This window comes from Scardinius erythrophthalmus, assembly GCF_964197995.2.
Source record: "Scardinius erythrophthalmus genome assembly, chromosome: 10".
Taxonomy (NCBI): Eukaryota; Metazoa; Chordata; class Actinopteri; order Cypriniformes; family Leuciscidae; genus Scardinius; species Scardinius erythrophthalmus.
The window spans coordinates 24,678,524-24,692,434 of record NC_138230.1 but is presented as its reverse complement, the minus strand read 5'-3'; positions in this window follow the sequence as shown (position 1 = coordinate 24,692,434).

Below are 13,911 nucleotides of genomic sequence, written 5' to 3'. Positions count from 1 at the left end.
TCTTGCCACATTTTCTTCTCCACTTCACACATGCACTACAAATTGAAATTATACTAAATGTTTTTCAATTGTTTGAATTGAAGCATGAAATTTATTTTCAACGGCAATAGTGCTTAACTTGCATTTTACCCAGAATGTTCTTTTTAATCTGTGTCTGTTTAAAGGGGGGGTGAAATGCTATTTCATGCATACTGAGTTTTTTACACTGTTAAAGAGTTGGATTCCCATGCTAAACATGGACAAAGTTTCAAAAATTAAACTGTACGTTTAAAGGAGTATTTCTGTGCCAAAAATGCTCCTTCCGGTTTGTCACAAGTTTCGGAAAGTTTTTTTCGAGTATGGGCATGTGTGACGTCAGATGGGGCGGAATTTCCTTATACGGGTCCTAAGGGCACTTGTGCCGGAAGGACGCGGGCGGCGGCGCGCGCGCAACCGTAGACCAGAGCGAGAGAGCGAAAGCAGTTCGCCCATCACAGCGCTGTGCTCGCCTTTAGGGAAGTCAATGTCACCAAAGAAGTGTGTTTTTGGTTGCCAGGGCAAGACAACCCTGCACAGATTCCCAAAGAAACCCGGCGTTAAAGGACCAGTGGATGGAGTTTGTTTTTCCAGAGCATCAACGGAGGTTGTGCAAGACAGTTTGTTCCCTGCATTTCGACGATGATTGTTTTATAAACAAAGCCCAGATCGACAGATTTGCAGATCGTCTAATGCTTAAGGATCGAGCAGTCACAATGATAAAGGTTCGCGGTCGTGCGTTGGAACCGGGCGGTGAGTAACTGCTTTATATGTCTGTGTGTTGTTAGCTCGGCGCGTTAGCACAGCTTTAGCTCCGCCCACACGGCCCGCCTTCAGCCGCTCGTTTTTTTCCGTAAAGACTCGGTACAGCCTATCTTTCTTTTATAAATATAATAAAACTAAAGACTTTTTGGAGGTATGATGGATGCAATACTACTCTATAGGTACTCAAGATTAACATGAGATTGAGTGAAAATGAGCATTTCACCCACCCCAAAAAAAAATGGTTGCCGGTTCTTGAGAGGCTGGTGGAACATTGAACTGATAGAAAATCTCCTTGACTAATGTTGGCTGAGTTTGGGAGTGGTCACGCAAGTGTCAACATGTATCTGCGCCTCTCTGCTCACATTAATGGTGTGGGTGTGTGTTTGTGTGTTTGTGTGTGTGTGTGTGAGTGTGCGTGCGTGCGTGCGTGCGTGCGTGCATGTGTGTGTGTAATCTTTCTGATATTCACCTGCTTCTATTCACATCCAACAGCTTCCAGCCCAGTGTGCAGGTAAAGCTTTCCACTTGACGCATTTGATTTGAAAAGGGACACATGATTGGCTGCCAATTTAACAGCCCATAAATTTACCATTTTAAACTTTTACTCAGATTTCAGCTTAACACTGCCAGACAGTATTGTGATGCGTGAGATTGTAAGAATGTGTCAAAGGTAGATACATAGATGTTTTATTTGTCCTCGAGAGGAAATTAGTTGTAGATGCATACATAACACAAACACACATAACATGTAAAATTATCAACATCTCATAATACCATCAAAAATAGTTGCTGACATCACAAAAAAAAAAAAAAAAAAACAACAACAAAAACAACAACAACAAGAGAGCATACATGACGCATCAATGGCCGATTTCCTATGTATTTAGAGCTTGTATAGATACAGGAACAAAACTCTTACTATACCTGGCCTTTCTACACATCTGTAACCTATTCCTACTGCCAGAAGGCAGGGGGATCAAATATTTGTAAAGTGGGTGGTCTGAGTCATTTAAGATTTTTTGTGCCTTTCGCAACCTGAATGTCGAGACACTATCCGATAAATTAGGGGTAGGGATACCAATAATTTTACTTACTAAATAAGTTATCTTTAAGAATTTGTTCTTGTTGGTAACTGTTAGCATGAAAAAAACAAATGGCACCATAAGTAAGGACTGGCTAAATAATACTGCGATACAAAAGAAGAAGATGTAGCTGAACAGACAAGTGTCTAAGTTTACGAATAGCTGTCAGTCTTTGAAATATTGAGGTGCAGAAAGTTATCCTCTCACCACGTAAAAAAAAAAAAAAAAGTGCTATAGAACGTTGATAGTCCAAAAAATAGTCATTGTCCTTATTAAGCAGAGCAAGAATGGCTGTATCATCTGCATATTTAAATTACTGAGTAGTGGTAAATGGACTCTGACAGTCATTTGTGTATAGAATATAAAGGAATGGGCTGCACACCCCTGGGGGGTGCCAGTAACAATGGTTAATAAAACAAAGGTTTCTTTCTGTTAGAAAGAAAATTATAGATCCAATATATTAGAGATGATGGAACGTGCTGACTCTGTAGTTTCTTTATCACCTGATGACGTTGAATCGAGTTGAAAGCGGAACTCAAAGTGAAACTGTTATCTGTCTCTGAGACAAACAGATTTTGGAGAAAGTGTAGTTAAAGGAACAGTTCATTCAATGAAATTCTGTCGTCATTGATTTCACCCTCATGTCGTTCCAACCCCTCTTTACTTTTTTTGCTGTATAGTGCAAAAAGAGAGGTTTAGCACAATGTTCATGCTGTTTTTGTCCATACAATGAAAGTATACAAGCATAAAGGACAACAGTTAAATATTAAAAGTACTATAAAAGAAGTTAATGCTGCTTGAGTGATGCATTCCAAGCCATATGATACTGTAGCATTGTGAGGAAAAGACCAAAATAATAGCAGCAGAGAATACCAAAAACCAGGGGAAAAAAAGAAAGAACAGATTTGTATTGGCTAATGTATGATTTTTCATTTTTGTGTGAACTATTCCTGTGGTTCCTTCCTACAGGTGTGGAGCCATTATGAAGTTTTTAAATGAAAATATTTTATCAATGTAATCAGTGATGTGCAAAGTGTTGAAATTGTCATTTTGCACTGAATTATTAATGATAGATCTAAATATTAAGGTTTTTGAATAGTGAAAATGTGCAGAAAATCTTTATTTAAAGTGTGTTGCACATTGAAATTTTCTTATTTAAAAATATATCATTTTTAGTAAATTTCACTTTTATTAAATATACATCCCTTGGGTCATTTTTCAGCTTGTCAGTAATTAATTCATATAGCTGATTTAAGTAATGTTATAGCTGTCTTTATGTATGGAGTCATTAGGGTCACTAATCTCTCTGACATATGTGTGTTAGTGAGCAAACACTGTCATCCTCAAATTGAATTCCTGGGTAAGATGAGAAGATGAAATTTCTAGCTCGCCATGTTGGAAAATGTTTTTAGCATAAGCTTAAAGAAGTGATTATTTGGAAATGTTTTTCCTCTGTCGAAAACACAGCATCCTTTTGTGAGGATCTTCCTCTAGTTGTAATGATTTTTGACACCTTGATGGAGTGTAATTGATTAAATGTGACAGTGCTGCTGGAAGAGACACACAACATATGCAATATAAGGCTGCTTTCCTTTGCACTCTAATTTTATTTAATTACCATATCCTTTCATAACAATCCAGATCACATTTTGATACAAATCCCCAAGCTGCCAATGGAAAACAATGTTGGACCCCAAGGGGACATGGTTGGCCAAGCACTTTTTCTCGTTGTCAGTCTCCTTTATTTTCTTCTCATTATTGCATGGCTGTCTGTAATATTTGATCCCTATTGATCAGTATCTGGACTGAGCAGTCAAATATTTCTGTGTAATGATGGCTAAACTATATTTGACCATTGTCCATGTCTCTCGTATCATGCTGTGGTCTCTCTGATTTTGCACTAGTGTTAGAATAGCAGTGAGATATGGCATTTTATGACTGAAAATGATTGTTGTAAAAATGGCCTTGGAGGATTTTATTTTATTTTCAGTATTCATTTTAATAAATATGTTGAGCATTAAATTTTGATGTCTAGTGAAAGCAAGGAAATTAAAGACAATGGAACGTCACAAAGAATGAGAGAGAGGAAAAAAAACAACTTAAAATAGATTCTGATTCAAATAGAATAGTAACCAAAAATTATTCAGACACCAGATATAATTTTTTATATTTTTTTATAGTGGGTTCAGGACACTAGTTAATTTATTCAAGTAAGGATTGCAAAATAAAGCAAACTGTGACATATTATGCCCAAAAGTTCTTCATACAGTGGATTACCAGTAAAATTTATAAAAATTTGGGACCAAAAATTATTCAGACACTTTGACCTGACCATGTTTTGCTTAAGTGTTTTTTCTTTAATTGCTAATGCAATCTTTTTACACCACAGACTACACAAAAGTAAGCATTGCTTGGTAATTGGTTGACCTAAATTGGTATTATCTAGATGTGTACTTAAATTTAACAGCTGACAGCTATTCAACCTAATTCATTTGTGAGACAGTCTAACAGAAAAACGGACAAAACCAGTGAAATTTCAACTGATTTGATAAAGCTGACTTCTTTACAGATCTGAGTCATATTTTATTACCATTTTCTAAACTATAGCGAATAAACTGTGATAATGTGAGAGATGTTGAAGGTGTCTGAATAAATTTTGGTTTGACTGTATGTTAACAAACTAGTCCACAAAAGTCACTTTGGTTGCAGAATGAAAAGAATCTATAAATTAATATTATAATAAACTTGTTGCAAGTGTTTTCTATATTTTCGGAAGCGTTAAGATAGTAATTTCTCAGCTCAAAGCCATGTAATAAAGTCAGATAATGTACAGTCAGCTATTATTGCTAAATAAAACATTGAGACTGATATTTTTTTGGGATCATGACCAGCTGACTGGGCTCATGTAAAAGTTGTGTGTGTGTAATTTCTGTGTGAATTGGTCATGAATTCAATTCTGATGTGTCTGAACATCAGTAATAAAGGCAACTCTGTAAACGACTGTAGAAAAGTAGAATGAAGAGTATAAGTCTTTCACTGCAATTCACAGTTTGTGATGTTTACTGTGTACATCTGTCTGTAGTTTATTAGACACTCTGAATAGCTGGTTAATGGCGAGTTGTTTTTGGCTATGCCAGGAGAGCTGGACAGGCACAAAGTGTGCCACACACTCTTATTTAAACCCATTTTGTCATGGCAGAGGAAATGCTGCCTGACCTTTAGACTTGGACTGAGTTCAGGCCTGGATTCTGCAAGGTAATGCCTTTAAACAGAACAAGCAAACACTTTAGAAAGTAGATGGATATTCTGACTGATTTAAGAGAGAGAGAGAGAGAGAGAGAGAGAGAGAGAGAGAGAGAGAGAGAGAGAGAGAGAGAGAGAGAGAGAGAGAGAGAGAGAGAGAGAAGTAGAGTAAAGTAAAGAAACAGTTTATATAAAACTCATTTAAAATCAGAATGAAAAGAGTTGCGATAGTCTTTTCTTCCTTGTTGTGATGTATATCTGAGTGAAACGGCTTCTCGAAAAAGAAAAAATGTAGAGCGGGATTGATTGGATCATTGTATCGTTGTGGTCTGCTATTGCTGGGATCTCATGTGAGTGACAGGTTGTCTTGTACTCGTGCCGGTGAACACATCATCATAGAAGAGAAAGTTCAAAAGAACAGCATCTATTTGAAATATAAATCATTTTAAATGTCTTTACTGTCACTTTTGATCAATTTAATGTGCCCTTGCTGAGTAAAAGTATTAAAGTTCTTTAAAAAAATTACTGACCCCAAATGTTTATACTTGTTCTGTCCATCTGATCCTACAGCTTTTTTTTTCAAAATTGTAGATTACATCAATAACAAACCTCTCTGATGCAGAAGAAATAACAGTATTTACAATTTACTTGCATTTAGCATATTAGTTCAATTTGGTAAAAAAAAAAAAAAAAAAAGTGTTTAATTTCCAAAGCAAAATTCATTATTCAATATAAAAGATTTGTTCAAAGATGACAATCATGTCATTGTTTTCATGATATCACAGACCATCTTGTCATTTTTAACCTTTAAAGGAACACGCCTGTTGGAGCTATTTAGTGTTGCGTTTAGATTTCATTATGATAAATTTATTCATTTTTTGATTTAATTATGATTAAATTTCTGTTAGTGTTTTGTTAGTTTATTATTTGTTTTGTTTGTTTCATGCACGCTAGGGGGCACTATAGGTTATTTAGGTAAGCGCACGGCAGGGACTAGTATGCACCAGGTTAGGCATATGGTTTTTTACCGGAGCGGGAGAGGCACAGGAAATTTGTTTTGTTCTGTGTTTGCTCGACTTCAGTCAAAAAATAAACCACGTGTTGTTGACTTTTAATTCTTGTTTGGACCTGATGTTTTTCCCACCCGCGTACACCAAAACCTACGGTGCATCAGTGGCTTTTTGATTTTGTTTGATTTTGTTTGATTTAAACTTTGACTTAAGATTTTTGTTACTTCGTTGACAAACGGCCACTACAACGCCGACTTTTTGGGACTTTAGCTTATTCACCGTATCCCCCAGAGTTAGATAAGTCCATACATACCCTTTTCATCTCCGTGCGTGCTGTAATTCTGTCTGACGCACCCACCGCTAGCCTAGCTTAGCACAAAGACTGGAGGTAAACGGCTCCAGCTAGCATTTGCTCGCAGCACCTGAGAAGCCCCCTGGTGAGGAGCAGAGAGTTTGCTCAGAGTTGGAGTAAATCACTCCGAATCACGCCCAAGTAGCAGTGCTTCGCCTTCTGAGAATATAGTTCCCAGTATGGATACGGTTAGAAGATGGCTGTGTCTCATGTGACCTTGTTATTTGTACACGCTGTGACTATACAAATCACAACATGTAAATAGGAAAATGTTGGCGTTATTTTGTCACTTATTGGGAGCAGTATGCTAGCTGGAGCCGTTTACCTCCAGTCTTTGTGCTAAGCTAGGCTAGCGGTGGGTGCGTCAGACAGAATTACAGCACGCACGGAGATGAGAAAGGGTATGTATGGACTTATCTTACTGGTATACGGTGAATAAGCTAAAGTCCCAAAAAGTCGGCGTGTTCCTTTAAAGGTTAAAAATGACAAGATGGTCTGTGATATCATGAAAACAATGACATGATTGTCATCTTTGAACAAATCTTTTATATTGAATAATGAATTTTGCTTTGGAAATTAAACACTTTTTTTTTTTTTTACCAAATTGAACTAATATGCTAAATGCAAGTAAATTGTAAATACTGTTATTTCGGTAGTACAGCTGGGGCTACTCATAATGAGAGACTTTCAGCGCTGGGTCGCGCATCTGCGTCTGTGTTCTCGGCGTCATCTCATCTCAATTTACTATCCTCACCCAGACAGGATAGCTCTCTGGGCCTGGCCCGTGAGAGGTGGAATTTGAGTGCAGCAGGCCTGCCCCCATCAGTTGTACACACTATACAGAGTGCAAGAGCCTCTTCCACTCACTCACTTTATAGTAATAAATGGCGAGTCTTTGAAGAATGGTGTGTGGACGGAGTCATATTGTCCCTTTTCAATGCTCAGTGAGGGACATATTATGCTTTCTCCAGGATCTGTTGGATAAAAGGAAGGCTTTTTCCACATTAAAGGTATACTTAGCAGCCATTTCTGTTTGTCATGTTGGTTTTGGTGACAAGACAGCAGGTCAGCACCCTTTAATAAGTCGTTTTATGAAAGGGGCATGGCGTAAGAGGCCAGTGGCCAGGCGAATGGTTCCGTTGTGGGATTCGTCTTTGGTTTTAGAAGCCCTTTCTCAACACCCTTTTGAGCCGTTGGAAGTTATAGGGTTGAAGTTTCTCTCTCTTAAGACAGCACTGCTGTTAGCTCTGGTGACAGCTAAGCATGTGAGCGACTTACAGGCCCTGTCTGTCAGCCCGTCTTGTCTGCAGTTTTCTCCAAGGCTCACAAGGGTTTCCTTTCGCCCTAACCCCGCTTTTGTACCTAAAGTAGTGGACTCGTCTTACAGATGTCCAACTATAGAACTTACAGCCTTCCACCCTCCTCCGTTCTCTTCTCCGGGGGATAGGAGATTGAATGTTTTATGTCCTGTACAGGCACTTCGTGTGTATGTGGAAAGGACAGCAGGTTTCAGAAATGACCAGCTGTGTCTTGAGCTACTCCTCATAAAGGGAAGCCGTTGTCACGTCAGCGACTGTCCTACTGGATTGTAGAAGCTATCTCTCTAGCATATAAATGCAGAGGTTCTCAACCTCCTGAGGGCTTAAGGGCCCACTCCACTAGGGGAATGGCTACATCATGGGCCTTACTTAAGGGAGTTTCAGTCCAGGAGGTCTGTGCGGCAGCAAGCTGGGCTACGCCGCACACTTTTGTGCGATTTTATAGACTGGATGTGTCGGAGCCATCCTTACCTCATGTAGTGCTAGGAGCCAGCACATCAGGTCCCATATGATGAGGTATAGCGTACGTTGTGCAATCCGGGAGGGGTCTATATCTCCCATAGTGAAACACCGAGCAAAGTTAGAAAAAGAACGATGGGTTACTTAACGTAATCCCGGGTTCTTTGATAACAGAGTGAGGTGTTTCACCAAAACTTCCCTCCTTGCACAGGAACGGGAAGAAATCTCTCTATAATGACTTCGTTAGGGGTCGACCTGAGTGATATAGGTGGGGGCGGAGCCTGATCTCAGGTTGACCTGTCTGTCAAAGACAGACGTGGTGGCATAGGAGCTTCCGTAATTGGTCACGCCCAAAGCGATTCCCATAGTGAAACACCTCACTCTGTTATCAAAGAACCCGGGATTACGTTAAGTAACCCATCGTTTTCTTTAAGTGAACATAACATTATACTTATAGTTTAGTAGTTTTAAACTGCATAGTTTTATAAATATACTTAAAAGTTTGCTATAAGTGAACATAACATTATACTTATAGTTTACTATTTATATATTATTTTTGCACTTTAAGTATACTACTATGTTCCTATTTAGGTATTCATTTTTTTATACTTGAAATAACTGCACTTTAACTCTTTCCATTTTAAAAACACTTTATTCTAGCTTCATGCATCCTTTTTATTCAACACTTGAATGTGGGTAAGTTTAATTTAGCATTTAATAAAGTTTAATAAAACATTTTAAACAAAAAGCTGAGAAAATCGCATCCAGATCTGATTCAGAATGATCAAAACACAGATCGGGAGTAGCTAGATTGCCTCCATCAACAGAAAAAGCTTCACAGTTGTTTCCTCTCATGGGTTCGACATTTAATTCGGTAACATTACGCAGTTATGATTTATACGCTATTTAATGTTTGATGATCGCGTTGTTTTACATTTGCATTAGCAATCTTCTATGGCCCTGTCCAAAATAGCACCCTAAGCACTCACGGCCTTCCTCTGTGTCCGCACTTTTTGCGACGTAACGCCACTATGACTGTCGGGAAGAACTTGAAGAAGTCTACTGAGTGCTTTGAGGACGCATAGGAAGCTCGCAAGCACCCTTCTGAAGCCTATAAAGAAAAATGGGACACCCTACGGTCTCATGGGGTGCTTCTCAATTCTTATTTGTGCATCCTCGTTTCCTTTCCTCGCGTCTCAGATCCACCCCCTGTAGGATGTGAGGGAAGGCTGCAAGGAAAGAAAATAAGGATGGAGGAATCGAATTAAAGCTTTTTTATACATTGGAATAATTGATCACTCGAGCGTCACTTGCATCGTTTAAAGGATCTGCCCTTATGTTGTATTAGTTTGCTTATTTAAGAAATTCATAATAAATAATAATAAAGCAAGATACCCTGTTGAAATATGTGAGATGTGTGGTTTATATAATTCATTCATTCATTCAAACTTTTATTTAACCAGGATAAACAACTCCTTGAGATTAAAAATCTCTTTTACAAGAGTGCCCTGGCAAGTAGCAGCAGTGCGGTTTCAAGTAGATACAGAGACACTTACAGGCAAATACATAGACACACTTTCACTCATCATATTCAAACAACAATGTCATCATAAAAACCTGGGTCCTAAATCAATTTAAAAACAGTGACAGACAGACTGCCTTTCTGCAAGGTCCTTTAAATAGCCTTTAAAAGAAAGTGAGACCAACTCCTTCAACTGTAGTTCATTTTGAAGCTGAAATGAGGGACACTCAAAATATTTGTACTGTATCACACAGTGTACGTCATTTCATTGTCTGCAGTTAAGTTCGTGTTTAAAAGGTTATCAGACATAAACACATTTGTATTGCTTAACCTATTTATGTATTTAATTCTAAAAATAATTTTAATGTCATACATGAAAAAAGTCACATTACAAACAAACCATAGTTCAAAATAACAGCATTTATCTAAAATAGAAAGCTTTTTTAACATTATACACTAGGCTTACAGTTCAAAAGTTTGGGGTTAGTAAGATTATTTTTTGGGGAAAAAAATAAAGAAAGTAATTGCCTACTTTTATTCAGCAAGGATGCATTACATTAATCAAAAGTGACAGTTAAGATAATGTTACAAAAGCTTTCTATGTACTTTCTAAAAGCTTTAAAACATTAATAATAATCAGAAATGTTTTTTGAGCATATTATTCCCCATATTATGCGTGGCTGGATGTTAGACTCATGAACAATAATCACGTTGTTTGCATTCGCCAAAATTGATTAGCCGAAATCAAAACGTGGACAGTGAAAGGAAATTACCGTTAGCGCGAGACGAATCCGGCTTGAAGCGGAAGCGACCAGACGGCAGAGGATGTTCGCAAATCAAACAATGATTTGTCTCAAAACAGTGATTAAAAAAAGCTGTGATTGGATGATGACAGGTGTCGGTGATCATTCTCAAGTGTCGTGGTCAGCACTGCTGCTGTTGCTGTTGTATCAGTCAGTGGTTTATCAGCTTGTCAAAAAACGGGACACGGGAGGTCACGCACGGGACAAATAAATTAGGCCCAAAATACGGGATGTCTAATTCGGGACAGTTGGCAACCTTAGTGACAGTATCATCCTAAACCAGCAACCCTTCGCTCAACACCACCATCTACAGGCCGATGAGTGTACAGTCACTAAATGTGCACATAAATGAATTTTTTTTCTACCCCCCCATGGATGAAATTCTACGAAACTTAGAATACCCCCAGAGGATGTCAAGTTAATCATACACATGAAATATGGTGCAGTTCTGAACATCTCAACTGAAGATAGGGGCGATTAAAGCAGAATAATATTGCATTTTCATTTTTTATGGGAGGGGCGCAAATCACAAATGAGTGATTATGGGCTAGGTTGATGTGGGCCCTTAAGACCAACATACCATAAAAATTTCTTCATCCTCGGTGCCACGGTTCAGGTAGTTATTTAGGAAAAACTAAATTTTTTGGGTTTGGGGGGGCCCAGCGCGGGGGGGGGAGTGGCCCCCGGGGACCAAACGAAATTTTCCCGTAAAAGTCTAGTTGGGCTACATGCCCACAAAATTTCATGTTCCCCGGTGTTTCGGTGTCCCTGGTATCGTTGACGAAAAATTCAAAACTTTGACAATCCCTATATGACTGCTTTCGCTAGCTACGCTCGCGGCGGTCATAATTATTAAATTCCATATATTCCTGATTGTCTCAATGCTCATTTTACGAAGTCAATGATTTGTTGATCCAAGCTACATGCTTTATCTTGTTACGATTTAAGTAACCTAATTTTATAAACACAGCGAGTTGTTTTTTTTTTTTTTCAAGGCCAGAAAAAAATACTCTTTCTTGCGTTTGTAAGAAGGATAATTTTACTTGAGATTTGTTAAGTTAATCTTACGTTAATGTTTGCTGGACAAACAGATTGTTTGATAACTAAATAAATTCCATGGAAAGTTATCCCATAACTTCGATTTGAAATAAGATTATTGATATATGAATGAGGAATTATAATTCTTTGTGATTGGTTATTCATATATACATATCGATCTAGTTTCAGTTTCGATAAATTAATGTAACTGTAATATGCAAAATATTAATCATATTCATGATTAATTATTAAAATTCCCTATAGATCATTTGAGCTAATGTTAAATGTACTACTAATGCCAGTGCGGTTACAGACAAGAATTATTATTTTTTTTCACGTTTAGTCAATAAAACTCTTCCACAAAGGATACACCAGTGTATCCTCGCTCATAACTCCTCATGAAGCCTCCTCACTCCTCGATCCTCGCCTCCTCGCGGTGCAATTAGAGAATTGATAAGTCCTACAAGATGGCTGAGCTCGATCGGTTTCATAGGTTGTAGGTTTCATAGGTCATAGGATGGAGGACGGAGGAGCGAGGAAACGAGGAGGGATACTGAGAAGCACCCATGGACTTAACGAACACGCACACGGCAGCCATTGTAATTCACAAGACTGAAAGTGCATATGAAGTGTGCCATTTGGGACAGGGTCTATCACTTGTTTCAACTTTATCTTCGGCTGTGTTTTGATCTGCAAAATCTGTTCTATTTCAGAAGATGTGTAATAGCGCCCCCTACTGTATAACAGTAAAAACGTGGTTAGTCGGAAAATTCAGTCAATGGAGGGGAAAGAGTAAATTGAAGTAAATTATACTACCAGCGGACTAGCCTACACAAACATTAATATACTCAGAATTAGGAACATTGTGATTTATAAAGTAAAACAGATTATTTACAAATAAAGCAGATATTTTCTTTATAAATCAAACAATGTACATTTATAAGACAGTAGCTATGTGAAAATGTGTGAAAAAATAGGTGAAAAAAGTATTTAAAGGGCACCTATTATGACTCTTTTCACAAGATGTAAAATAAGTCTCTGATGTCCCCAGAGTATGTATGTGAAGTTTTAGCTCAAAATACCCAACAGATCATTTTTTACAGCATGTTTAAATTGTAATTTTTTGGGGCTCAGAAAAATGCGCTGTTTTAGTGTGTGCCCTTTAAATGCAAATTAACTACTGCTGCTGCACGGCCCAGGGGGCGGAGCCTCACGAGCTCGCGCTTCAGTCAGGACAATATCAGAGCAGAAACTCTCAGTTGCGGTGTTCATTTCGACTCGGAGTCGGACAATAATGCCCACAAAGCCAGAGAATATATGCTGTATGGACATAGAACAGGTATAGTTTAGTTTAATTATGGTTATAACTTATTTGTCATCTGCTTTTATCCACTAATACAAGCCTGCTGTTGCAAAACCCGTCCGAATGATGACCAAAATATACTGACGAGTTCAGTGAAGTTTATTGTACATCACACAAAAGATGAGCGTCAGTTTTACTCCAGAGAATCTCTTCAAGAGCTGAATAAACATAGTATAAGAAGTGCGCATTAAAGTCTTATCCATAAACTCTCTCTCTCCCTTTCATTATCAACAACATACACAGCGAAGTACACAAAACACTCGTTACAACTAACAGTAAACAAATATACACACCTTTTCAGTGGGTGCTAAATCAACTGGTAAACCTTATATCCGTAAAATGACTCGAAGAGCTGTCATAAAGAGCGCGCTCGCACTTTCTTTTCTGCCGTGATCAGTAACGTTAGTCCTGTTGCTCCGGAGACTGTAAGCTTGATCACAAACAGTACAGATCCATCCTTGAGTAACAACGAGAGTAAATGAAGACTGCTATGTTCATTCTTACATCCACCAACAACACACCTCAATCGCTTAGGAGACATTCTTGTCTACAGCGGCTCAAGCGTCGAACAATGGCGGACTCTGTGTCCAGCTCACTTAGGGCGGGTCTGGGCTCAAACTGAAGTGTCACTCAACAGTCATGGGAGGGGCCTGTGCAATTCTACGTCACATTGCACCGAATCTGAGAACAGCTCATTCTGAGACAGTGCTTATGATTTATTGAGATTGTAAAAAAAACACTGGGTGGATTTTTATCATTCTAGGGTGGTTTTGCTCACACACTGCCAACACACATTTATGTTCAAACACCATGTAAAAGTGAATTTTGCATAATAGGTGCCCTTTAATAGGCTACTCAATCAAAAGAGTAAACAACAACAAGCCAAGTATACTTAAAATTAGTGCTGTAGCGGTGCATCGATGACGTTGACGCGTCGACG